Source organism: Lissotriton helveticus, chromosome 3_2 (genome assembly GCF_964261635.1).
Source record: "Lissotriton helveticus chromosome 3_2, aLisHel1.1, whole genome shotgun sequence".
NCBI classification, from domain to species: Eukaryota; Metazoa; Chordata; class Amphibia; order Caudata; family Salamandridae; genus Lissotriton; species Lissotriton helveticus.
In genome coordinates this window covers 195,782,842-195,810,655 of record NC_136062.1, presented here as the reverse complement: position 1 = coordinate 195,810,655, position 27,814 = coordinate 195,782,842, and positions in this window count along the sequence as shown.

Genomic DNA, 27,814 nt, shown 5'->3' with positions numbered 1-27,814 from the left:
AAATAGCGAGAAGCCATGGATTCTGCGAATTCAATTGCGAAGTCGCAAACAAGTCGCAATTGCCATTCATGAAAAATCGCTAAAAGTGAAAAATGAGAAAATCGCTATTTGCGACACGCAAATTAAGAAGAACTCAAATCAGGTGGTAACCAGTACTGAAAAAAAATATTTTTCAAAAAACAGTCAGGTCACTCCCAACAGGTGCAGGGCTGACCAAACACATTGAAGGACATGCAGCTGGAGCCTGGGTATTCCCACAATGCCTGTACTTTACATGCTGGTGAGGTGGTGTAGGCTGCAGCGAGCTGCTCGCAACAGACGGAGGATACAGGAGTGGATATTCCGCCAGCGGGTCACCCTTCTGGGCCAAACCAGGGAGCAAATCTATGCCAAGTACCGCCTGAGTGGGGCTATGGTAATCAAGCTCATCCGGGACCTAGACCCCCTGATGCAGCACCCTACAAGGAAGACCAATGCCGTGCCCACACATGTGCAGGTATTGTGCTGCCTGCACCTCCTGGCCTCCGGAAGCTTCCAGGGGATGGTCGCAGTTGCAGGGGGGGTATCCCAGCCCACCATGTCCCGCTGCCTAAGGAGTTTCCTGGAGGCAATGCTGACCCGGCTACACCACTATATATCATTCCCCACCAGCCAACAGGACCCCAATGATACAAAGTTGCAATTTTACAATGTAGCTCAATTCCCACACGTGATTGGATGTATTGACTGTACGCACGTCCATATTTTCCCACCTGCTGAGACGGAGTACATGTACCGCAACCGGAAAAGCTACCACTCCCTCAACATCCAGATGGTGTGCAATGCCAAAACAATAATCACGGACATTGTGGCACAGTACCCGGGGAGCACACATGACTCCTTCATCTTCAGGCACAGCGGCATCCACACACGACTGGCCAGGGGAGACTTTGGGGAAGGACACCTACTAGGTAAGTACACATGCCCCAAATGTGTACTTTGTGATCATGTAGCTGCGCAGAACAGGCACTCACCCTCCGCTCCTTACATACAGGTGACAGCGGCTATGCTCTCTGTGAGTACCTCCTCACCCCATACCTCAACCCTGCAACACCACAGCAACGGCGATTTAATGTATCACACATTCGCACAAGGAACTGTATTGAGAGGACATTTGGCCTGTTGAAAAGCAGGTTCCGCATACTGCACAAGACAGGTGGGGCCATGAAATACGATCCTGAGGTCTGCTGCCGCATCGTGGCAGTGTGTGCGATCCTTCACAACATTGCTACCAAGCGCAGGATCCCTGTTGACATCTCTGGCAGTGAGTCGGAAGGGGACAACCACCCACCTGCTCATATGCGTCACGCATGCGGGGAAAATCCAGCAGAGGGACACAGGCGCCGTAACGAAATCTGCATGAACCATTTCTAATGCACCCACTCCCCACACCCATTACTTGACTCATGCATGAGGACATTAAGAATGACATGATCCGACCACTCCCCCCTCACGATCCAGTTCACACATCACCGCCCGAGAGCGCGGGGTCCCATTATAATCACGCCCTGGCTTTTGAAAATCCCTGACATACACGATAGCCTGCTTGCACACACCGAATACTACTTCGCCGAGAATGTGGGGTCTGTACCTTCGGCCACGACACTATGGCAGGCGTACAAAGCAGTAATCAAGGGTTCAGCGCTGGCCCTTAAGAATGGTTACCTCCGTAAACAAAATGAACACTTGGTGCATGTAGAAGCAGACTTACTTCACCTGGAATCCCTCCACAACGTGCACCCCACTGAAGAGGTGTTGGCTCGCCTGCAAGCGACACAACTGGAGTATAGGGCTCTGGCACTTGAAAAGGCGCAAGCCAAACTCCTCAAAACCCGCCACCGGGTTTACGAGCTGGGGGACAGAGCGGGTAAGATGCTCGCTTGGCTTGAAAAACGGGAGCAAGGCTCCCGTTGGATTCCGTAATTGACCCTTCCAGACCAATCTACTGTCACGGACCCGAGCGACATAGCAGAGGCTTTTGCCACCCACTTTGAGGAGGTCTACACCTCCAGAGCCCACTATGGTGCTGAGGAATCTAAACTACTCTTAGCCGAAATGAGCCTCCCCGCTCTCTCGGAATCCGAAATGCAGGAGCTCGAAGCGGACCTCACCACGGAAGAAGTCCGAAACGCCCTATTCTCTGTTAACTCCGGCAAGGCAATGGGCCCCAACGGCGTCCCTATTGAGTTCCTTAAGGGCATGGCGGGCGAGATCCTCCCGCATCTTAAAGCGATGTTTGAAGACAGCTGTGACGTAGGCTGCTTGCCGCAAGACCAGCGATTGGCCTCGATCGTGGTTATCCGTAAGCCTAATAAGCCGGTTTCTGACTGCAGCTCATACCGCCCTATCTCTCTCATTAACACTGAAGTAAAGGTCCTTGCCAAGCTCCTAGCCACTAGACTCATGACCGTTCTCCCCGCCTTGATACACGAAGATCAATCGGGCTTCCTCCCGGGTCGCAACACGGCGCTCAATCTCCGCCGTGTCCATAATGTCATGAGTAGGATACCACACCTTCGGGAAGACGCGGTTATCCTCTCCCTCGACGCCACACTTGCCTTCGATTCTATCGAATGGTCCTACCTCTTTGAAATACTCCCATGTTTTGGTTTTGGCCCTAAATTTATACGGTGGGTTCGGTTACTATACACCGATCTTTGGGGTCAGGTCTATGTCAATGGTCATACATCCAGGCGCTTTCCCCTTCACAGAGGTACTAGGCAAGGGTGCCCGCTGTCTCCTTTGTTGTTCACCCTCACTCTGGAGCCCCTAGCTCATTGGATTAGAACTGATAATTCTATCCGAGGCCTCCGATGGAGTGCTGATATAGTCGATAAGATTTCGCTATACGCAGACGACATCCTAGTATATCTCTCCTCCCCCCGGTCCTCCCTTAATAGCCTACTGCACGTGATTACTAACTTCGGCAAATACTCGGGCTTCTCCGTTAATTGGTCGAAATCAGTACTTTATGTTCTCCATGGTCCGCCCCCCCCTCTCCCGAGAGGCTACTCTGTTGAAATTGCCCAGAATGGTTTCAAGTATCTGGGGATTTTTGTCACCCCCGATTCCCGACTTTTTCATGACCACAATCTTAAAGGCCCACTTCAGAGACTCCATACAGACGTCTCCCATTGGAGGTCGCTTCCCCTCTCTCTCCCCGGTAGAGCTGCACTATTTAAAATGCTTGCACTACCTCGGTTCCTCTATGCTCTACAAAACTGTCCGTTTCCAATACCGGACTCCTACTTTAATTCTATTGATGGTGACATCCGCCTCCTCCTATGGGATGGTGGCTCCCCCCGCATCGCCCTCGTCTCTCTTACACAAGGATGGTATGACGGGGGTATCGCCCTCCCCAACATCCGTCTCTACTACTGGGCAACCCAATTGGTCGCCACCAATTCGTGGCTCTGCAGCACGCCTACAAACCCTGCCTTCCACTTGGAGAAATACCAGACAAGCTGCGGTGGGTACCTCGAGGCTCTATACGGCAAACACTCCCGTACTCGCTATATAGGCCCGATGTCCCACACGTTGACCGTATGGCACCGTGCGAACAAGCGACTCGGATGGTCTGACACCCTCACGCTCTCCACACCACTCTGGACCACATACAAACTGGGCACCCTATGTCACTGTAGTGGCTTTGATAAATGGGACACAATAGGCATTTCCACTATTGGCGACCTACTCCATAAGGGCAAATTACTGACATTCAAAGACCTCCAGGACAAATACCACCTGGCGAACTCTGAGACCTTCCGCTACCTCCAAATTAGACACGCTATACTCACCAACATCCCAGACCTCGCCTCCCTTCCACAATCCTCGCCCCTTGAGGATAGACTCTTGTCCGAACCCCTACAAGCTAAGGCGATTTCTTACACGTATCGTAAATTGTGCAATAACATGCCAAATTCTTTCAACCTCCTCCGGGCTAAGTGGCAGACTGACGTTGGCGATATGGAAGATGCAGAATGGCAGTCAGCTTTGATGTCCCCACGAGAGTCAGCCATTAATCATAAAATCCGCTTGATACAATTGAAAATACTACACAGGACTTACATGTCGGGTCCCCTCTTAGTCAAAATAGGCCGACGTCCGTCTGACCTTTGCCTCCGTCAATGTGGCTCAACGGGCACTTTCTATCATGTCTTGTGGGAATGCCCGGCAGTCCAAGACCTTTGGCGCCGTGCGGCTCTGAAAATGTCAGATGCCCTTGGGAAACCGGTCCCCCTGTCTCCCAAATGCGCGCTTCTTACTATATGGGACCCCACAGACCTCACTGCGTTAGAACAGCGCTGGGTCAACCTTAGCTTCCTTCTCATAAAGCGTGAGATAGCCATGCAGTGGGGCTCACCACACAAACCACTCCTGATCCGGTGGGTGGCTGCGATGGATGTGTGCATGGTGTCAGAAAAATCAGTTTATAAAACTAGAGGTTGTCCCGGAGTCTGGGATAAGAAATGGGGGCGATGGAATACCTATAGGGGCGACTTATGTACCTCTCCGACGGCGGATATGGCTATGGCCAGGCGGGTCCACCCTCGGTGAGTGTGATACTGGTTGCTACCGTGCTGTGTGTGCTCTGTGACGATGAATGCTGACTGCAATGGCTCGTATACTTGTTTCCTCTGCTTCGATTTGTTATGTTTGTTTGCAATGAAAATACCATAGACCTTTGGACTATCCGGTACATGATTTTGACTATTCAGTGCACGCCTAGCTACCACGCCGCCGAACCTCCGGGATGTCGGCTGAATGGCTGTGTTGCTCGGTCTATCCTACTAAGTACCTGCATGTACCGCAGCCGGCCCTCGGGGTTGTAGGCTCTCTGCTGTGTCACTTTGAACTATGCAATAAAGGTCTTAAAAAAAAAAAAAAAAAGAATGACATGAGTCAGATTAAGGTATTCAAACCAATTGTATTTGTTAAATCACAATAAACATGGCATTCAGCTAACTTGTACATCACTGACATATTGCGTCATATGCCTGTGCTTCAGGAGGGCATGCTTGTACCAGCAGCATGGCCCCTCAAGTCAATGTCAATGTTCAATGGCGCCTCCGGGCAGATGCTCCCAGCCTCCTTTCCCCATCGTCCTCCTGATTAGGACGTGAGGCAGGAGAGGGCCTGCTGCTGCGGCGAGGTGCTACCACCGGAGGGATGGACTGGCTGCTATGGCTGGATGTAGCCTCACTTGTGTCGTCCCCCCCACCCCCCCGGCCATGGTTGGCAGCCTGCATGGCCTGAACTGCAGTAGCCACATGCTCTAGAGCTGTCGCGACGTCCTGGCAGCACTGAACCATTTGGACCTGCATTGCCAAGGAGCGTCGCGAGAGCTGCGAGGTAGCGTTGCCGATGATGTAGTTTGAGCGCGTGTACGCCGACAGGCGGGTCAGCAGTTGGCGCTGTCTGCGGCGATTGAGCTCCTGCTGCCTGTTAATGGCCTGTGTGTTGGCCTCCATGGCAGCTGTCATCCGCTCAGACATCAATGCAACATTTCGGGCAGTCTTGTCCAGTTGCAGGTGGATGGCCCCAAGATGACGTGCCTGTGTCTGATGCATATGCAGCATCCTGCGCTCGATGGATAGCCCACCTGCTTGCAGATTTAGCCCACTACCAGCACAGGAAATGTTGGAGCGCTGACCCCTCACCAGTCTGCTGGACTGGCTCCTCACAGCCGCAGGGCGGCGGGTTGGTTGGCGAACTGGAGCTGGTGTAGCTTGTCCCACTGGGGACTGTGTGACAGGCAGTGCTACTGCAGCGCGTGCTGGCACAGGGGTGGCACTGGCCACAGGGGCAGGTGGTGTGATGAGCGCCGGTGCGGGAGCTTGCACAGATGGTCCGGGCTGTGGGGTGAGATTCGCGTCTCCCTCTGTGTCCTCCGTGATGTCCATGACCAGGCCATAGCTGTCAGTGCTTGGGAATTCTGCGCCACCTGTGATGTAAAGTGGACGTTGATTAGAGACATGTTTCGTACCCATTTAGACTTCCTACATGTATGCAGACTACCATTCCCTGACTGGCTGCAGGATTGACTCTCACTATACATGTGTGGCTTAATGGGGCAAGATGGTAAATGTGGTCAGACTACATGTCCCACAATGCATTAGGGCTTTAGTGGTGTGCTTTGGCTGCATGACTGGGCTTTGATATGGGAAGCTCTGGAGTATTGGACATTGTTAGGGGACAGGGGGTCGCAGTCGCATGGCACTTACCTGGTGTGTCCTGTGTGGGTCGGGAGGAGTCAAGCTGTGTCACACCAACGCATGCCTGTGGATTAATTGTGTCCTCCACTCGGTCCTCCAGTGGTGTATTCGGTGGGACAGTGGGCTACCCTCCAACTGTTGCCACACGCTCCCCCAGCCTCTCCGCTATCCTCTCCTTTGACCTCCCTCTGAGGTCATACCACCGTTTTTTTAGTTTGTCCACGGAGCGCTGGGTCACCCCCACAGAGTTAACTTTTGCGCGGATGTGCAACCATAGCTGCCTTTTGTCCGCCTCGGCCACCCTCCTCGAATCTTTGCCAAACAGGCGATTGTAGTCCTTGCAGACTCCTTCTATCAGGAACTCTAGCAGATCCAGCTGCAGCTTCCTCAGTCATGCTTGCCACTGGGGTGTATCCTGCACAACTCCTGTAGGCACACTGGAGGGGACCTCTGAATGTGATGCTCCCTGTACAGGCTCTCACTGCTGAATGAGGGTGGAACCTGCCTACTTCCTGGTTGTGATGTCATCACTGGGCTCAAGATGCGACTTCCCGTTTTTGCGATCTCGCACTTAGCGAGATCGCAATTTGCGATCTCGCTATTTGCGATATCGCAATTTCTAAACGGATTTCGCCGGTTATGCGAATATTTAGCGATTTTCGGCAAATCGCAATCGGCGATTGCGGCCGATTGCGATTCGCTTTTTTTTCACGCAAATTTTCATGAATGCCAATCTGCGATTTCTTATTTGCGATTCGCTTTTTCTCGCAATTAAGGAATCGCAGATTGGGACATTGATGAATCTAGATGTAGGGCTGTGGAAGCAACGGTTTGATTAAACTGTCCTGCTCCTGTTTCATGACAATATACCTGTTTTTTCTTTTTTATATAACACTTTCAAAGGCCAGGAAAACAATGGTGTTAAGATTACCACTTTTTCATTAGTTGTTTCTGTGGTTTTTAAGTTAGCTAACCAACACCGAACAGGTAGATTTTATTTTATTGTTTGTTTGAATTTTAAAGCTGGTCTTAAATAAGTTTGTCACATATTTTATCTTCGATTCGAGTAGATTTCGTTTTCAAAACAGTAGTTAAACATAAAATAGGTTCAGGTGATTAACTGAGGAGTATGGATACTTGACAGTTACCATAGACGTTTAGGAAAGAGGTGCTTGGTTAAATAAATGCTCTTGACATTTTAGTTTACTCGGTTGGGTTTTTATTTACCGGCCAAGCAAAAACAGTAGGTGTGGTGTTTAAAATCTTATAGGTTTCATTTTATGTATGTACTTCTCACTTTTGAGGATGGGTTAAAGTACTGAAGGGGAACTGCTGTCTGTCTGTTATTTTAGCATATCCAAGAAATCTATTAGTAAAGAGTTTTCATCGTAGATTGTACTAGCATACTAAGCTGAGAGTGCTGTTGAATCTCATACATCTTCTTTGCCTTTGGTTCTCCGACATTAATTATAAATGAGGTGATTGACAGAACTATCATTTTCATCTTTTAATAGTGTGAAACAACACAATTCCCGCTTGAAAGAACGCTCATAGCCAATACACGGAAGCAACAGCTGTGGTAAAAAAAAACAAGTTAAAAATTAAAGTGCCGTCAGCCGGCCGCGCTCCCAGTGTCACATGAAGCAGCGTTGGGAGGCTAAGTTAACAAGTGGGAGGGTTGAGGGAGTGCACGCACGTGCGCGCTAAGTAGCAGCTGTTTGTTCTATTTCAAAGCACATACTTGTGCTTGTGGCGTGCCGCTGCGCACTCCCTTAAGGCGTATGCTGCCACAAGCACGAGTATGTGCTTGGAAAAACAGCTGACGACGGCTAAAGGTCTCCTATGCAGTGCATGCGCACTGCATAGGCGAGACCTAAAAAAGGAAGGTGAGGGACTGGCAAGTGTGTGCATTTGCCAAGTGGACATGGCCGTTACCAACTGTGGAAAGCAGTTGGTAACTGTGCGGAGTTACCTTTTCAGGGCTACTCATGTGGGTGGCACAATCAGTGCTGCAGGCACACTAGTAGCATTTGATTCACAGGTCCTGGCACACTCAGTGCACTTTACTAGGGACTAACAAGTAAATCAAATATCCAATCATGGAAACACCAATCCATAACACAATTTACCACAGGAGCACTTGCACTTTACCACTAATCAGCAGTGAGAAAAGTGTGCAGAAACTCTATGCCAGCAAAAACATAGTCAAAACTGGGATGTCAGAAAGCAGGGCTCGACAAATCCGAAAAATGGTACTAGTCCTGCAGGTCTAGTACCATGGAAAATCCCCTCGACCTGACTCCAACCCACTTGACCTCCGTCTCTGAAAACGGAGCAAAAGTGACAAGATAACAAGATTTAAAGGCATGTTTATTGCTAATTTCCTTTGTGAGCAATAAAAATGCCTTTAAATTGTGTTATCTTGTCACTTTTGCTCTGTTTTTAAAGACAGAAGACAAAAGTTAGTTTGATTTCCTACTCGCCAGAAAGGGCGAGTAGGACCTAAAAATAGCTCGTCCTCATCCATTCCCCCTCGCAAATGCGAGCGGGCGAGTGGATTTGTCGGGCCCTGGAAAGAAAAAACTCAGGGAAAACATGCCAAAAGATGCCAACTCTAACACTTAGCTAAAGTTAAGGCGGCCTTGGGGTCTGTGAAGGACTGCATCTTTTCTCCGCAATTGATGCGCAGCTTGGCTGGGTAAAGCAATGAATGTGGCACTTCTGTCGGATACGTTTAGCCAGAATGAATTATTGGGGAGCAGCCTGCCCAGCCAGAGTGAAATCTGGGTAAAAGGAGAGGACATTGCCCTGGTGTTTGATGTCACCCATCTCACGTGCTTTTTGCAGGACTGCGTCTCGATCCCGATAATTTAGCAGTCCAGCAGCGGTCTCGACCCTAAGCGATCGGTGCGCGTGTTCCACAATGAAGACCGAGGAGAGAACAGTTCCAAAGAGTTCACGCAACAATGTCTCTACATAATCCTCCATTCGCAAAATCGCTGTGGATTCCGGCAGATTGTTCCTTCTAGAAGGCAACTCCAAATCTTCATTTTTGACTTTAAACAGTTCTAGGACTTTGTCCATCTTGAGTAGCCGCGGCTTGTCCCCCGCCACTGTGTCGTCAGCTTCCAAGACTCTGGTTTCCAATTGCAAATTTTTTGTGTCATGCTTGTCCACCCTATGCTTTACGTGATCAATGCGAGCAATCAATTGGTCTAGCTTTGTGTCAATGGTTCTTAGGCTGGTTTTAACCTCCATCAGCAGCGAGCGAAGATCTTCATCCCGGGAGATTGCACTCTCAGTCTGCGTGGCCTGTTCCTCCTCCTCCGGGGGGTCTCTTCCTGCCGAGTTTGCCGCCTACCCTCGAATAACAGCTTAGATTGTTTGGCATCCACTTTCCCCATGTTCCCAGGCAGCCCGATACCAATGTGCTGTCTCTTCGTGAGCTGCCTCCCACTCTTGCTCTCTCTCACCCCCTATGAGCCTTTCAGGTTGTGGGGGGGAGTGGGTCCCACAATAAGATTCTGCTCTCAACCTTCAATGAGTGTAGCATATGTGGGGGGAGGTTTGGGGGTGTTGAGGGATCTAGGCCTTCACCTATTTCCAGCTTTTATTTCCGGTTTCAATATCCTGCAGTCTCAGTGTTTGTGTGTCAGCGGTGGACAGGAAGCCCCGCCCAGCCACTCGCCCAGGCAGCCCGATACCAGTGTGCTGTCCCCACTCTTTCTGTCTCACACCCCTTCAGAGTGCTTCCGGTTGTGGGGGAATTGGATCCCATGTTCTGAGTCTGCCCCGAGCCTTCAATTGGGGTAGCATATGCGGGGGCTGGAGTGGCTGAGGGATCCAAGCCTTCACTTATTTCCTGCTTTTTCCCTGGTTTCAATCGGTCACAGCCTCAGTGTGTCTGTTTCAGCATTTGTCAGGGCACCTCCCCCAGCCCAAGTCCTGCAATGTCATCTGGCAGCACGGCAAGGGCCCAGCCTACGTTGGTGTCAGCAGTCGCACTGCCTCGTCCCCTGCTGCAGCACACTCCAAATCTTGCTTCTGCCGTGGGTCGGTCCACCAGGGGGACGAGGGGAGCAAGGACTGTGCCCAAGGGCCGAGGGGAAGGGGCAGTTCCGCACCCAAGCTGCATTCAGGCTGCACCCTTATGCACCGCCTTCCGCCCCAGCCGCACCGCACTCTGGCACCTCACGTAAGCAGCGCTCCCTCCCACAGTGCCGCCACCCGCCCAGCGGCATCCCAGGCCCGCTCACCTGAGTTCATTTGCCAGCTCGCTGTGTGGTCCGGCTGCCTCCGTCTATCTCTGGAACAGCCACCTCTGCCCTTTCAGCTTTCAGGTCACCTCAGCATCTGGAGTAACAGGTAGGCCGCAGTCCACCCTCCATCACCTGGTCCTTCTTCGTCGGCCTGACTATTCAATCACTACTCCCTGTGCACTTAGGGAGACCTCGCTCAGGTGGTAGCAGTGCAGCGCAGCAGTCCGGCCCTCCGTCTCTCGTTGTCCATGCAGCCCTGTTTCATAGTCACAGAAGGCCCTCACTATCGCAAGCCTCCTTACAGGCGCTGTGCTTATCAGCAGGCAGTCACAGACAATTCTTCTTGCCTCTCAGTACTGCACAAACATTTGCTTTCATTCGGGCCCCTACTACTCCACAGGGTCCACAGGATGAAGTCGGATTGTGAGCTTGGCCGGCAGAGCCCACTTAGAGTGCAGCCATCTTGCAGCCGGTGTAGCCAAGCCCCCCCCCCTCCCACGGTCCTAACATTCTTAGTGATTGCTCCTTTTGAGCCTCTTTACAATTATTCCTTCAGATTTCCGACATTGAAAACAACCCTCCTTGTGGCAGTTACATCTGCCTGCAGAGTGAGTGGCTACAGGCTTTATCATCTAAGCCGACTCACTTCACTGTCTATCCTGACAGACTGGTGCTTCGCTCAAGGACCTCCTTACTGCCGAAAGTGGTGATGTAGGCCAATGACTCACCTTGTTTACCTTTTTCACTCTTCCTCATCCCTGTAACGAAGAGGAGCGACTTCACCATCTGGACCCAAAAAGAGCGCTGTCGTTCTACTTTGAACGCACACAAGAGTTCTGGGTGGAAGACCAACTCTTCATGGGGTATGTTGGTACAAAGAAAGATCGAGTGGTGCAGAAGCAGACTATCTCAAGATGGGTTGTGCTTTGCATCAAAAGCTGATACACATTGGCCAAGAAGCAACCTCCTGAAGATATGCGGGCTCATTCAACCAGAGCTAAAGCTGCGACCACTGCGTTAGCACGCAGAGTTCCTTTCCTGGACATCTGCCAGGCAGCAAATTGTGCATCTCTGCGCACTCGTATCAAACACTACTGTCCGGACAGTCAGGTCCGTAGAGATGTGCACTTCACCCATTCTGACCTGCAAGACTTTCCACCTCCAGAATGTATTGCTTGGGTATCTATTCAAAGTTAAGGAATCTGTGGCTAGAAGTCTCTATCAGATGAGCAAGTTACTTACTTTATGTAATGTGTTAACTGGTAGAAATGATATCTAGCCACAGATTCTTACTAACCCACCTATCCTCCCGAACGGATTTCTAGGGATAGATCTCCACTCTTTCGGGCCCTAGTTTTACACACCAGTGGTTAGTGACCTTCATGGCACCGTGCTTCTGACGTGGAAAGTCGTGAAGAGTACCTGGGTGGCGCCTATAAAGGTACTGCAACGTCAATTCTGCTGTGGACAACGCCAATGATGTACGCGAAGCCAATCAATGCCATCTACCAGCGCGCAGGTGTACTGCTCCTGAAAAATCTTCTGGATCTAGTCTGACGCCTGTGGAAATTCTAAGGTAAGGAATCTGCAATTAAATACAGTCTCTACAAGATGATGTGTTACAGAAGGTACGTAACTTGTTTGTCTGGCAGTACCGTAGTAGTGCAATACAGATTTCTGGGTTTACTAACCTCCCCTCAGTTTTGCTCATCTAATTAAATAGTCCGAAAACTTCCCAAACTATCACAATGGAATAACGCTTAGGTCATTAACCTACAATAACAAAACGTCTTACACATAGGCCAGAGTATCTGATGGAAAACCTATTTATTCTCTACAGGGTAAGGTAAACCCCATATATAAGATGGAACTAAACTGTCTCAGAGCTACACTGACTGTTAGAGAGTTCATGCATTCATCGAGGAGAGTCCAATTTTCTGTACATAAATCAAAACCTACATCCTTAGATCAGCTTTTCAGAACATTTTCATACCTTGGAGGTATTAAGGAAATTAAATTTCCATAAACTGGAGCAATTTGACCCTCGTCTAGACCACTGCCTAAACGCAGCCTGACTAGGCCTTCCCATAGTACCCAATCAGTTCCTGACAACAAGCTACAGAGTTGGAGAAACCTAAAAAAGAAATAAGATTGAATCCAAACCTCTCCCTAAAGGTAAAGAACGAGTGCATTTCTACAGGCCCAACCAAATGAGCTGCTTCTATAACATTTTGGAAAAGCAGGATTGTGCTATATAGTGAGGCAACTTAGTTCACCAGTAGGCGACAACTCCTCCAATTATATCCTTGGCACAGAGCTTGGCTTGTACCAACTAACATTTAACTGGTTCCCAAAATGTTATATATTTAAATTTGGAAGCAAAACAAACAAACTTTTCCGGTATTGCCGGTGTGACATTCCTGTACGTAGATTTTATGATTAAATGAGGAATTACTACATTTCCAAGAAAAGAAATTAGAGGCAAATAGCAATACACAAAACATGTTACCACCCGCCACCTATTCAAGTTGGTGCATAATATCTGATTGTCTATGGAGCCAATTGTTTGGCCCATATGAAATATATTTCCAAGAGATTAAGCTTGGCAAGGAAAGCCTAACAGGACAGTGAACTTGGAAAATAAATTAGGAAGCTGATTCCTAACAATAATACAGCCTTCTAAAGATAAGGATAAAAAGTTCCCATTAAGACAGATCCTGCCTCCTGTTAGCAAAAGCCTTCCTATAATTTAATCAGTAACGAGCCTCAAACCTTTCCATAGCCCAGATTCCTAAATATCTTGCTGGGTGTCAAAAACAGCCGAGCTGCAAATCAGTATGCAAAGTTTTGTCAGTAACATTACACATGATCTTGGTTTTTCCTTTATCCATGCAGTACGCCGATATTGCAGAAAAGTCCTGAGAGGTGTTATTATTGTAGGGGTTTATAAAAAGTGCAATGTTACCAATTTACCACTATTCATTTGAGGCACCAGGAACCTTAAGTCCTACTTTCTGTCGATTCTGTATAATGCATCTGGTTATAGTCTCTAAAAAGATGGCAAACAGAAACGTTCCGGTAATGAATTTGTGCCTAACATCCTGTTGAATAGTTGAGTCTATTTGGAGGCCAGCAGAGATTGGGATTTTTTTTAATGAATTTCACCCGGTAAGCCATCCTGCCCAATGGTTTTAGCTGTGAGTATAGCAGACATGACTTCTTCCATTGAGATACATTTAGTAAGTTTGCCTTGATCATCTACATTTAATGTATTCATTTTTACAATAATGCATAGCTCTCGATCATGTCATGCTAAAGGAATATATTTTCACTATTCCATTTTTGTTAGATTTTAAAAGCACATTACCTATCTCCAGAGTTTTTTCCACCTATGTCGCAGATTCTATGGCAGAACCGGAGGCTCAGATTATGCTTTTCTTTCTCCGCTCTTTATTCATAACACAAAACACAGCATCCTCAGAAAAGCTTCCAACAAAAAAATGCTTATATACCACAATATATAGTAAAGCATTTCACTGAAAACATCAAAAGTATCTTTGGTAACTACAACTCCCATCAGTCCATCGCAATAGTCCACAACATTAGTCCTTCCACTATGTCCATCAACATTAGATAGGGAGTCCCTTCTCTCTCTTCCTCCTCTTTCTTCGCTGCTCACGCTGCCAGTTAAGTGATCTTTTTCTTACTCTCCCTGTTTTTTGGCTAAATGCTCTTTTGTTGAGGGTAATGCTGTTTTAGGGGCGGGGGGGCTCTTGTTCGGTGTTTTATTTTCCACAGAGCCCGTTCGAGCCGCGGAAGCGATCTTCGCTCCTAACGCGTCTCATCTCCCCTACCTTTAGAGTGCGGTGCTCAGACACCCGCTAGAGGGCGCTGTTCTGTCTCGTTGCTCCGCAGCGCGGTTCTCCTCACAGAGATGAGCCGCGCTGGGGAGTTTTGCCGAGACGGAGCCTTGCCCTTACCGCCTCACTGTACGCCCGGGTTATCGTGTCTGTATTTCCCGAGACATTCTTTTTGAACGCCCCTGTTGGGGTCTGTATTGCGGGAAAACCACGGAAATCGCCTGCGGGCAGGTCAGCGCTCATAAGTGTTTAGTTGTGTGGTGGCGCGCTGTGAGGTGGGCAGACCCGGTCCTCAGAGGAGGGTTCCCGCACTTTGGGGGGTTGAGTGCACCCTAGACCTGCCACTTGCTGGCTCCAAAAAACGTTGCTGTCCTTGGGTCTGCCCATATTTTACCTGAATGATGAGGAGTTCTATAACACGGTGGACAGCTCCATTTACCGCTGCGTCACCGAGGTGGTGGCCCCTATGGAAGAGCATCTTTCAGCTTGCATTGTTGAGGAGCGCGCCAAAATTGCGCACGCTCAGGGGGGAGCACCATTAGCCTTCCCAGGTCCCTCAGATCAAGTTCCCCCTCCCCCGAAGAAGCCCTGAAGGGAGGGGTTGTCTGAGCGGGGTCAGAGGGTGGATAGGGGCGCCTTTGAGCATCTGTGTGACGCTTTCTTGGCAAAGGGGACGCCCCCCCCCCCCCGTACCACCCTCGGCCCCAGAGCCCTCGGTAGCTTCGGGTACGGCTCCTCCATCTCCGGGTGGGGACACCCCAGACACAGATGAGGAAGAGGAGTCGGTGCGCTCTTGGCGCCCTTCGAGCTGGGCTGCCGAGTTGCCTCTGGACAGTTCAGGCATGCTGGATCCGGATGAGATCATCCATCCGCGGCCTGGGCCCCGGGTGACAAGGTGGCATAGTTTGTCACGAGTCGCCTGTGCAAGCCTTTGGAGAAAGAGGCTAGAGGGTGTATGCATGGGGAATGTCCGAGACCCACGCTGGAAGGTAAGGTGGCCTTGACGCCCGAATTAGATGCCAAGATAGCCACCTTCCTGGCGAAGTTCATGAAGGACCCGCGTAAGGGCATTGACCGCTCCTGGCGGTCATGCCAGGATAAGCTGTTAGACGCGGTCGGCCCTATTACGAAGATCCTTGATATGGCGGAGGAGGCGAAAGTGACAGGGTCCACCATTTCTCCCGACGTCCTGTCAAACTGGGCGCAAAGGGTGATAATTTTTTTAGGGAACGCCAATTGCGCCCTATTGACCGAACGCTGGAGATCCCTTCTGATTAAACTGGACCCAAAATTGGGAGACCTGGCCTCCTCGGAGGCAGGAGCAGTGGCCCAGGGGGGCCTTTTTGGGGAGCCTTTCAGTATAGTTTATCCTCTAATCCCTCCAGTAGAACATTGTGTTCAGTTTTCTCTTTGGCAGCCTGTGCAATTATCACACCATTATTTCCCCATGGATATATACTTTAAAAATGGTGCCAACCACTTAACTTTTGGCTTAAAAAGCAATGCTGGCTGAAAGTCGCAATCTTGAACTGGGACTACTTTACAGCTATGTACTTGCAATCAGGCCTACTCCGACCCCTATAGGCAGAGTTTTCAAGTTTTGACAATTCATAGGTGTGAGAAATAATTATCATATTTGATGTTGTCACAGAAAGCTATGGCTGTATCTCACACGGACTTAAGCAGCTAGTAGATGTGGGTAGCCCATTGAGGAAAGGCTGTCTACCAAGAAACTCTTCCTTCCCAGAAATGCAGGAGGTTATGAGCAACCGTGTTTCCAATCTATTTCAGTAAGGGTGGGCCTCCATTTTCACCATCCCAATACAAAAGTGTTTGTATATTTCTTTACTACTTACTGCTTTTGCTAACCAAAGAAGGATCCATTTTGGAAGTAGAAAAACGTATTTGCCCCGAACTAGAGTTCTCCAGTGTTCGTATATTTCATAGTTCCTTTCCTGAGAAGTTCACCTCGGTATATAGCATAGAACCTTGAGCTGTAAAATCTGAATTATGTTAACCCCAAGGGGAAGTGGAAATTTGGCACTTTGCCATGGGAAGAATCTGCTTCTGAATTCATACTAATGTACTGCCATGTCTATTTACACGATAACCGGGGACCTTTAGTCTGACGGCAGAGACTGATTAAAAAATGTGAATCTATGAAAGATACCAACATGGGCGAACTGTAGTTCAAGGTATGTAACTTACTTTCTTAGCATGAGACGTCTCATTTTAGGAATCTTAGATGCTTTTTAATGCATTCAGTGGTTTTAGATATCACTCCTTCACGTACATATGAAAATACCTCATAACGGGTAACTGAAAGCAGTTGACAATGGAGAACAACAGGGTTATCAGCAGTTTGCAGTAGCTTTTCCCTGAAGTTAGCTTGAGTGAGTAAGTCAGGTTCAGTTTTGATGAAAGAATATAGGAGCTCCAGAAACTGGACTGAGATACATTGATTGACTTTCTGTAAGCTAGGTAGGTGTTCGAAATTGGTGTTTTAAGAAGAGTGTCTTCTCGCTTCCAATTACTTTCTCTCCACCAGAGGTAATCAGAAGGGCTGCCAGGCAGGTAGTGGTCTTGAACTGGATAGCCTTAAGCGTGACCCATCCAAATTTGTATTTGATTTCGGCATGCATGGGGTTTGGGTTAATGTAAGCAAATGTCTTTGAAGACAAGATCATCCAAGCTGTTTAACAAAAAACTACCTTAATGAGGACAAGAGATGACATTAGAGCTCCGTCAAGAATAGCGTTGACTTAACCAAGGCAGGAGATGATGCGGCAGTGAGTTATGACTTTAGTGGTCAGCAGATGCCTGGTTTTCTTCAGAGTATGATGGAAGTAATTTGCAGCTTGGGCCAATATGTTCATGGGAGGGATTAAAGTTAGGGTTCTATAAATAGTGAAACCTAGGCATTTGGCAGTCGATGAGATCGTTGGAGCGGTAATGTTAAAAATTAGTTCATTCGTAGGGTTGCAACCAATGTGCTCTTGTTCCTGTGATGATGAGAAATAATTCTGTCTTTTTGGTGTTATGGAGGAGGAAGTTGCTTGACATCCAGTGGTACATTTTTAGGATCGCCTGACTTCTATGTTCAGATATTCTTCAGACATATAGAGCTGGGTATCATCTGTGTACTGATGTGTAAAAATATTGAACTCTCTTTCGTATGTGTAGGGATGGGAATGTCTCCTGCATGATATAGGGAATTGTTTTGCATGTGCTGAGTGCTAGATTGCACGTGAAACTGGTATTATGACATTTCTTTTGGATCTAGTGTCACCCTAGCTGTTTGGAGCAAACTGGAAAAACAGCATCTGAGGCCGGATTACCCTCAAAACCACTAAGGAACAGCAAAGGAAGAGGATGAAATGACAGCAGAGAGGGTTGGATGTAATCTCTCTCGAGCCATTTTGCAAAGTGGTGAAGGGTGGAGAAATGTGAACATCTACTTTTTTAAAGACTTCACCCAAGATGCCCAGACTGCAATTACGAACTGGTAGCAATTTAAAGGTTTGGCGGTTTTCAAAATGTGAAAGTTTTTATTGCACAGTGTGTTTCTAACATGCCGGTTCCCTAAGCATTACTACATGGTTTTAATTAAACGCATGTGCATTGTATATAAGTTGAAGCACGGCGTTCCTTTCAGTTGATAAAGGCTAATGGTAAAAGCCAAAACGCGTCCCGAGTTCTGCTGGCTTGCTAATAAAAGTGAATGGAGTATCCCCATGTTGAAGTGCAAACTTTTCTCTTTATTTCAGAGGATTCTGTTTAGGTAACTATAGTTAGGACCATGTTTCCATAGGCAAAGCGTTTTTTGACTTGCCTATATCTTTGGTGCCATTTGACAATTCCTCGTGAAAATTTCCCAAAAAAGTGTACTGGTGTTTCTTGTTGAACCTGAAATGTTCCCTTGGTGATCTGACAAGCGGGGGTTGTGTCAAAAAAAGTTCAGTCCCTATAGAGTTTAGTCGAAACTACAGCCTGAACCACTGGTGGGAATTACACTAGATTTGGCAGAAAGGTAGGCCTTGGTTCAGAAAGAAACTTTTTTGTTGTTTGGTGTAAATTCAATCTGTAGTTTGTGAGATATTAAAGAGAATGTACATTTGTATAGATAAGGACAGCAGTCCCTGTGATGAAATGTGATTGGCTGCCAACACGTCAACCAAGAAGTGTTGGAAGCCATCCTGGGACTCCATTTTAGCCGAGTTCGACCAAAAAATGTTTTTAAAAAAAAGAAAAAAGGGGGGCAGAGTAGGCCTATTGGAAAGGATCCCACAGGGCTACTTGCCACACTTGCCGGACTGTTTTTAGCCCCAGGGACCACAACCTCCCTAAAGGCCCAGCCCTACTACTGGAACCATGGATGGCTTTGGGGGCTGCCACCCCCCAGGGCCGGCTCCTGGGTTGTCCCAGGGTGCCCATCCCCAGGCCATAGCTGTTTGCTGTGACTTGGCAGGAGCTGGAAGAGCTGCTGCCAAGTCACAGCAAACACTCCTCTTCCAGCAATCGAGAGCTGTGAAAATGCTCTCACTTGCTGGAAGTTGAGTTCTTGTCTGTTTCCCTGCCTGCTGTCAAGCAAGCAGAGAAACAGATGATGGATTGCTCTGACAGACAGCAGCTCCCTATCTGTCTGAGCAATGCTGGCTCCTGCAGGAGGCGGGAAACCCGAAGGGACTGTGGGGGCCTTGAGGCCTTCCCCACCTTCCCCCACAGTCCCATTGCATACTGGGTGTACAAGAGAGATGGTGGGACCCTGGGGAATAGGGTCTCTGAGGCTGAAATCGACCCGTGGAGTTCCCCCCATCACATAGTAATATAGACATGCCCTGGAGGGGTGGGGTCCCTGGGGCCTAAATTGGCCCTGCACGGTCCTCCCTCCCTATCATATAATTGCTGGGCAGGATTGCTAAAACACCATAGGAGGTCCCACCCCCTTTCTCAACCACCCTACAAATGCACCTCCTGGTGCACTACTGGTTGGGGATGGAGTCCCTTTGGCTGATCAGGGTGGCCAAGAACCCCTATTGTTGCCACAAGTAAGTCCCCCCCACAGGGGTATTCTCAGACCTCGTTAGAAGCCACGGCCCCTTTCTCAAAGACTCTGAAAATGGGCCTCCTGGCACACTACTCTGTGGGGGATGAAGTCTTGGAGTGAGCAAGCCCGTAAACTCCACTGCTTTGGCAGTTAGTGAAGTTTTTGCCGAATTTGCGTTCCACGCGGAGTGGCAAAACTCTGCAAACTCCACCAACAGAGCAGAGTGTTCCGTCCACCCCTATCAGAGACTCACACACCCACTCACAGAACTAATCAGACACTCATATACCCACTTACAGCCCCACTCATACTATCTCATATCCACTTACAAACCTACTCAGGCACTCATACACCCGCTGAGACACTCATGCACTCATTCACACACTCTGGGCCTAATTACTGTCAGACTCATGATCTATTATGAGTTGGAGCTGTTGGGCCGTAATTGGAGCGCTGGCTCCACCAGGGAACCGCCGTTTCTTGGTGGTGGCGCGGCGGTGAGGGCCAATGTAAGATGCAGGTGGTGACGCTGCGGCACCTCCTTGCATATTACAAGTTCACCAGCGATTTTATAGAGGTCTTTCCTCTATGAAAAGGCTGGCTGTGCTGAAACACAGGGGTCCCTGCAGGGCCTCTTGTGCCCCCTCAGCCTGGGAATGCTTGTAGGTGGGTACAACATGTGCCCCTTGTGTGTATGCGCCCCAGTTCCTGCATGGCTTGAACTTTACAGACCATGCTGTGCCAAAACCAGTGTGCATCCCTATTGCAGTGCCTTTTTGAAAGGCACCACCGCCTATGAAAGAGGAACTGCCATTCCGCCCACTTGCCAGACCACAAAATGACTTGTAATCGGGCGGGCGTCAGTGACTCTTGGCGGTACGGGGTCCCGGCGGATGCGGGCAATCTGTACTGCCAAAAGTCATAGTTGGGTCCTCAGTGTCAAAGGTTAGTGGTTACAGTCAGGAAATGTAATTTTAAAAAACCTAACAAATTCACTTAAAAAGCCAAATGCTACAGGGATGTTATATTGTTAGGAAATAGAATTTTGAAAAAGGTAGAAATTCATGAAAAAAAGAAAGATTACATGGACTTTCTAGTTAGGATCAGATTTCACTCGCAGAAAAAATTCAGCAGTTATAGTTACCTAAGCTCACTATAACTTACATCCCTGCCATGCACTGCTTATGAAATGACATATTACATCACTCATGGCGTGGACAGTGACTTCACTGTTGACAACACTGATAATATCTCAAATTACTTCACTGATGGCAATCATTCAAAGAACCACTCACACACCTACACACAGCCCCATACACCCTCTCATATGCCCAGTCACACACCCATTGTATTATGGAAATTTAAATCCTTGTGTTCACACACGATTAATTATTGCACAAAACTAAATGTATTGACTGTTTCCCTCTTGCAACTAGAGGTACAAAGATATTGCACATTCAGACCAACAATCCGTTACACTGTAAGCTCAATGCTTCTCTTTTAAACAGTTGGGGAATCCTAATAGCCATAGACTGTTTATTTTTGTGCCGCCTCTAGAAGCATTCATTACTGATTATCCATACATACTGCCCACAATATTAGATTGTCACTACTGTGAAAAGCATTCAATGTCTCTGTGGATGGCAATACAGTTTTAAATCCTTGGCCCATTAGACTGATTAACATGACAGTCGTGTGTCACATCACATTGACATTGTACCGAATAGCATATTGTTCACTGTGGCCACAATTAATTGTGTGTGAACACAAGAACTTTAATTCCCATAATACATTTAATTAACAATACATAAATAGCAAGTAAAGAAAGACTCATCACATGAGAGCTTGACCACTTTAAAAAAGACTTTCAGTCGAAATGGCGGTTGACAAGTGATTTCGATGTTCAAGAATCATGGGGGAAGAATCACTTGTCCTGCATAACCAGGGTATGCAGGTCGGTATGGGGTGTCTCCCAAGTAAAAGACCCTCATGCACGTGTAAATTAGGATCTCGTAGCGGTATATGTTGTCTCCCCGCTCTTGTTAACACGTGTGTGCATAATCCTTGGGTCAGTATTTATGCAGCCTCCGTCAGGAGGTATTTACCCTTGGTTAAAACAGTAGTGATCGTAAACAATGGGTGATAAGTGCTCAAGGGAAGCTTTAAAATAACCGAACAAAACAGACTGAAACTTTAATTGGTCTGGGTTCGAGTAAACTGTATTGGAAAATTACTGGTGTGCAGCTATGGAATGATAAGGGATTCAAGCGCACTGATATAGTGATTTAAAATACGGTCGACATGTTTCAGCCCTATTCGCCTATATAGGTCAGTGGGCTTTGTTCAGGACCAGTGCAGGGTAGTGAAAAAAGTGAAAAATAGGTCATTATGACCTGTTTCTTCAGTAAATGGGAGGTACAGATATCAAAATCAATTAGATTTTGTAAAATACCTAAAAAATGGCAATACTTTATACAGATTCATACTCATGTGGGGTGTCGACTCTCTCATCCTCATGCTTGTGGTGGTTATGTCATGCTGCGAGGGAGGTATATAAAGTTCAGGTAAGTTCTTTCCAGTGCCAGTGCGATTCTGATATGGTGTCATGTTAACCACTTTCATCCTAGTGAATTCTGGTAGGTTCGTTTAGGAACAGTGTAGATTGATGTGATTCTAACCACTCTCATTCTCGGTGAGCTATTAAGTGTCTATACATTCTGATGTTGTTCTGAGAAAACCATTATCGTGAGTAGTAGAGTGGACCATGCTCCGAGGGTGCAGTTATGGTGGCTCAGCCTATTTTGTATTCAAAAGTTACTGTATTAAGATTTACGCGCTTCTCGGGGGAGAATGCGCGCTTCATGGGGGGTATTGGTTGCCCCTTTGGGATAGTTTGCCATACATTATGCGGATAAAGACTGATTGGTGCGGACACGATTATCGCTATCAATGCTGGTCTCCATGCGGGTGTGCGTGAGGGATCTGCGTTAACGTTTATGGCGTCGCTCGTTGTCAATGCTTGTTTTTGAGCGAGTGCAAGTGAAGGATAAGGTTTATCGTAAACAGCGGTTATAGACTACTCTAGCTCGTTAGTAGGAGCGGGTGTGTCATGTGTATCGATCTTCCTGTTACACTTTTGTGAAGGAAAAGGGATGGAGGCATTTGTGACATGACGTACCTCTTGAAGTGACAATCGGTACTTCTTCGGGTCGGCGGCAATGAAGGGAGCGCCTCACTGCGGGGAATAATGGAAAATACTGTTTTAGGGATTCTATTATACTTGCGGTTATGTCTATGTCCTTACGTGGCCTGGAGACGATACCTGTGGCTGTTCTCCTTCAGCGCAGCTTGTGCTGTCTCTGCTTATCACGACCCGGATATGCTCACGGGTTCATTTCCTAGGTTATATGTACACTCTTGAAAGACAGCGAAGAGTTACTCGCATAATGATGAAAGGAAAACGAGGAGTTGTAAAATATACATTGTTGGATGTCAATAAACATGAGTGTAGTCTCATAAGGTTAGGTGTGTAATTAACCTAATTAAAGTGGTTTCGTGATGAGGCAGAGAATAAATAACTTGATTGGATGTCTCGCCTCAATACTTAACGCTGCTTCTAAAATGTGAACTTATTCCAAGAACCCACATGTGGATATCGATATTGCTTGGTTGTGAGATTACTGCAGTGAGGTGTGGCTGCGAAACGGTATTAGGCGGTTCTGGTATATATTTGGAACATTACACTGGTTATCAGAGTTGTGGTGGTTTAACACAGAATTCAGTGGTTAGGAGGCCGCTCTTTTGTCGCTGGTTGTATTATTGCACATATGGCAAAGGATGGAGTCACAAGGGTGGGATGGTCCAGGTAATGATGTTGTTGCTCAGAGTACAGTGGGGTTTGTGTTCCTGGACTGTACTACACCTATCATCTCTTTAAACTCAACCAAGGAATGCCACGTATGGACATCGACATAACCGTAAGTATAATAAAATCCCTAAAACGGTATTTTCCATTATTTCTCGCAGTGAGGCGCTCCCTTCATTGCCGCCAACCCGAAGAAGTGCCGATTGTCACTTCAAGAGGTACGTCGTGTCACAAATGCCTCCATCCCTTTTCCTTCACATAAGTGTAACAGGAAGATCGATACACATGACACACCCGCTCCTACTAACGAGCTAGAGTAGTCTATAACCGCTGTTTATGATAAACCTTATCCTCCACTTGCACTCGCTCAATAACAAGCATTGACAACGAGCGACGCCATAAACGTTAACGCAGATCCCTCACGCACACCCGCATGGAGACCAGCATTGATAGCGATAATCGTGCCCGCACCAATCAGTCTTTATCCGCATAATGTATGGCAAACTATCCCAAAGGGGCAACCAATACCCCCCATGAAGCGCGCATTCTCCCCAAAGAAGCGCGTAAATCTTAATATAGTAACTTTTGAATACAAAATAGGCTGAGCCACCATAACTGCACCCTCGGAGCATGGTCCACTCTACTACTCACGATAATGGTTTTCTCAGAACAACATGAGAATGTATAGACACTTAATAGCTCACCGAGAATGAGAGTGGTTAGAATCACATCAATCTACACTGTTCCTAAACGAACCTACCAGAATTCACTAGGATGAAAGTGGTTAACATGACACCATATCAGAATCGCACTGGCACTGGAACGAACTTACCTGAACTTTATATACCTCCCTCGCAGCATGATATAACCACCACAAGCATGAGGATGAGAGAGTCGACACCCCACATGAGTATGAATCTGTATAAAGTATTGCCATTTTTTAGGTATTTTACAAAATCTAATTGATTTTGATCTCTGTACCTCCCATTCACTGAAGAAACAGGTCATAATGACCTATTTTTCACTTTTTTCACTACCCTGCACTGGTCCTGAACAAAGCCCACTGACCTATATAGGCGAATAGGGCTGAAACATGTCGACCGTATTTTAAATCACTATATCAGTGCGCTTGAATCCCTTATCATTCCATAGCTGCACACCAGTAATTTTCCAATACAGTTTACTCGAACCCAGACCAATTAAAGTTTCAGTCTGTTTTGTTCGGTTATTTTAAAGCTTCCCTTGAGCACTTATCACCCATTGTTTACGATCACTACTGTTTTAACCAAGGGTAAATACCTCCTGACGGAGGCTGCATAAATACTGACCCAAGGATTATGCACACACGTGTTAACAAGAGCGGGGAGACAACATATACCGCTACGAGATCCTAATTTACACGTGCATGAGGGTCTTTTACTTGGGAGACACCACATACCGACCGGCATACCCTGGTTATGCAGGACAAGTGATCCTTCCCCCATGATTCTTGAATAACCAACAGGAGACTGAATGGATCAGCACTCTTCCTCCCCCCATTGATTGAAAGTGATTTCGATGGCCAATAAAGAAAAACTCTGCAACTCCTGGGAGTGCAGCATCAATTCTTTGGTGTACTTTACATGTTGGGGTTTGGTCTACACCAAAACACCTGCACCACCAGAAATTTACGCACTGCCATGAAGCCGGCTTTGTGTTTGAATCGACTTACGCCAGCTGCGCCTGGCACTGGAATAGGGGTAGGAGATCCTAATCTGTGGGAAACTGGATGTGATATTAATCATTATGTTGTGTATAAAAACTGAACGACTAAGACAGTCTGGAAGGCAAAGACTTTCATGAACGCCATCCTTGAATACCACAGTGAACTATATGCTTTATTGTACAGTGTCGATGCGGGAAAATATTTTTTCATTGTGGCAAGGCTGGTTACATTGTAGCAACCTATAATGCTTAGTTTTGTTTTAGGGCTGGGTAGACAATAATTCAACAACTAATGTTAACATCAATTTAAAATTCAACTTAATGGTAAAGATGTTTTACATTTCTATTTGGAAGATTACACTTTTAGAAAGTTGCCACTTTCCTGCCTAAGTCAAATGTGCCTTTCTGCCAGTGTTACCTGACAGTTGAATCGCTCCCCTGTGGTGTGATGTGCATTGATCCCAGACAGAGGACAAAAGGCTTGAGTGTGGCTTCAGCAGAATTACTGGGGGTTTGCGACCAGCCTCTTCCTGAGATTTAAAGGGGCCCTACCCAGTCACTGGCAGATATAGCTCACACCTTGGGTTGCCTCTCTTTGTCTTCCCAGTCAGCTTGACTCCAAACCAATTGGGAGGCGGGAGCTGCCCCAAAATTGGTAACGCGTGACCACAGTGGAGGATTTGTCCATTATGTTAGCCAAACTTCTGAGTGGGTACTGGAAGCTCTGACCAGTGGAAGAAGAGCTCTGCTGTGCTGAATTTGGGTGGAGAAGGGCACTGTAGGATAATTTTCAGGCCAACATACAGGAAGTGCTGCAGAAGTAGGTAGGCTTACCCCTGGAAGCTTTTACCCCATTGCTTAGGAATGTCCAGATATTTCTTCTACCCACAGAAAGCAATGGGCATAAAAGTGGCATCCCCAGTACCTGGCTCAGAACACTCCTGGGCTTGTAAAGAATCAGAAGAAGGACTGCCCTGCAGTCTGAAGAAAGACTAAACCTACTAGCCTTGAACTCAGGACCTCGCAGTGATTCCAAGGGTCAGATGGCTAATCTCCTGTTTTTAGGTATAGGAACTTAACAAGCTTCAATAGGCCTTTCCTGCAACTGCAGAGCTGACTTGTTCCAACTAGACCTGCCCTGGATCCTTCTGTTTGTCTCTGCTGGATTGAATCTTGACCCCCCACCTCCACTTCTCCCCAAGTTCGGTACCCAATGTCCCGGATTCTTTTTTTCCTGGTGTCAAAGTGTACCCCCAAAGTTTCCTAAAACCTGGTACTTGCCAACTTTTTGCTCTGAGACCTGATGGGGGACTGGGATCAACCTTCCAAGCTGTCCCAGCAAAGGTGTTTCCCCATTAAACCAAAGATTTTGGTTGTTGCCACTAGATTCTTCTCCACAGCAGCAAATCGTATCCAGCAGGACTTTGTGGAGAACGTCTCTCTTCTTGTAGAGCCCTCATCAATTATAGCCTGCAGTCTTGCCTTGCTAGAAGAATCTGAGCTCCAAAAAGGTGTCTATGTCCGAAGGTAATCTTCACCAGGAAAAGGCACGAAAAGTATCAGGCTGGCAAGGGAACAATTCTGCGCTTGAAATTGAAATTTCACGTGGTCTGAGGTTTCCCGCCAAAAGACAACGGCTTCCTTTAGATCTCGTCAGGCTGCTGTTCGAGGACGTGGAGCCCTATTTCGCCACAGTCTGCTGCCTATTCCGCTGAGGATTTTTGACTTGCATTCAAGAAACTAAGTCCAAAGTTGAAACCTTTCAACAGCATGAAACTGATAACCGCCCAAGCTCAAGAAGGAAAGAGCACAATCTGGCCGTATCTCGGAGATCGCAACCAGAATTTGGAATTCTGAATCTCTGGAGATGTACACTAACTTGTCCTATTTGAATTTCAAGAGACAAGTCAAGGCACTACTATTAGAAATTTAAGCCTTAACAAAAAAAAAGTCAGTTACTATAAATGTACAACATCGCCAGCATAAATATATACTCGCCTGACGGCTGTTCTCTGCCTGGAAGGGTGAAGCTGTGCACTGTTGGTTCCCGCTGCACCGCTAGGGAGACTACTACTTCCGTCAACCCCCGTGCTGGACGCGGCGCGAGGGGCGGGCCCATCCACACCCGGAGGAGGCTGGCCCCCCCAATGCCTTTATTTTGCAAGCGGAAATGGGGAAGAAAAGGTAACAACAACATGTTCAAAAGGAGGGATTATTTCAACCCTTGATTCCTTTCTTGGGAAAGCAACATTAGTTATTTCGAGCCAGATTGCTCTAAAGACTATCATTGGGAGGAGGTGATATTTTAAATGAGCCACTAGTAGTGCTGGACAATGCATTAATAGAAAAAGAACAGCCGGGTACCGCCTCTGATCCACCTATAGTGACTCTGCCACTCGCATTAATCTCTATGCCTGACTCCCCATTTTTGCCAGTGGCAAAGCCCCCCTCCCCAAAGAGGGAAAGAGAGACACCAAGAGTAACCTCATCTAACAAAGCAAAAGATTCGAGGAACACCCTTCCCAACCAACCTGCTTCAGATTGTATAAATCAGTTACCAGAGGTGGAACCCCCAACCCCTGTGTGTTCAAGGACATTTTAACGGATAAAATATCACTCCTATTACAACCTATATTGTTACGATTGTTCTCAATAGAAGAAATGTTGAAAAACCTGGTGAATGATATGAAACTAAATGAGAGGGTGACTTTAGGTAGATACAAGTCACATACATCTTTCGCCAACTCTTCTCTGCCCAGCACACACCATTCCCCTAAAAAACTAAACGGAAGGGAGGGGGCAAACCCCCCCCCCGCCCCACGCCT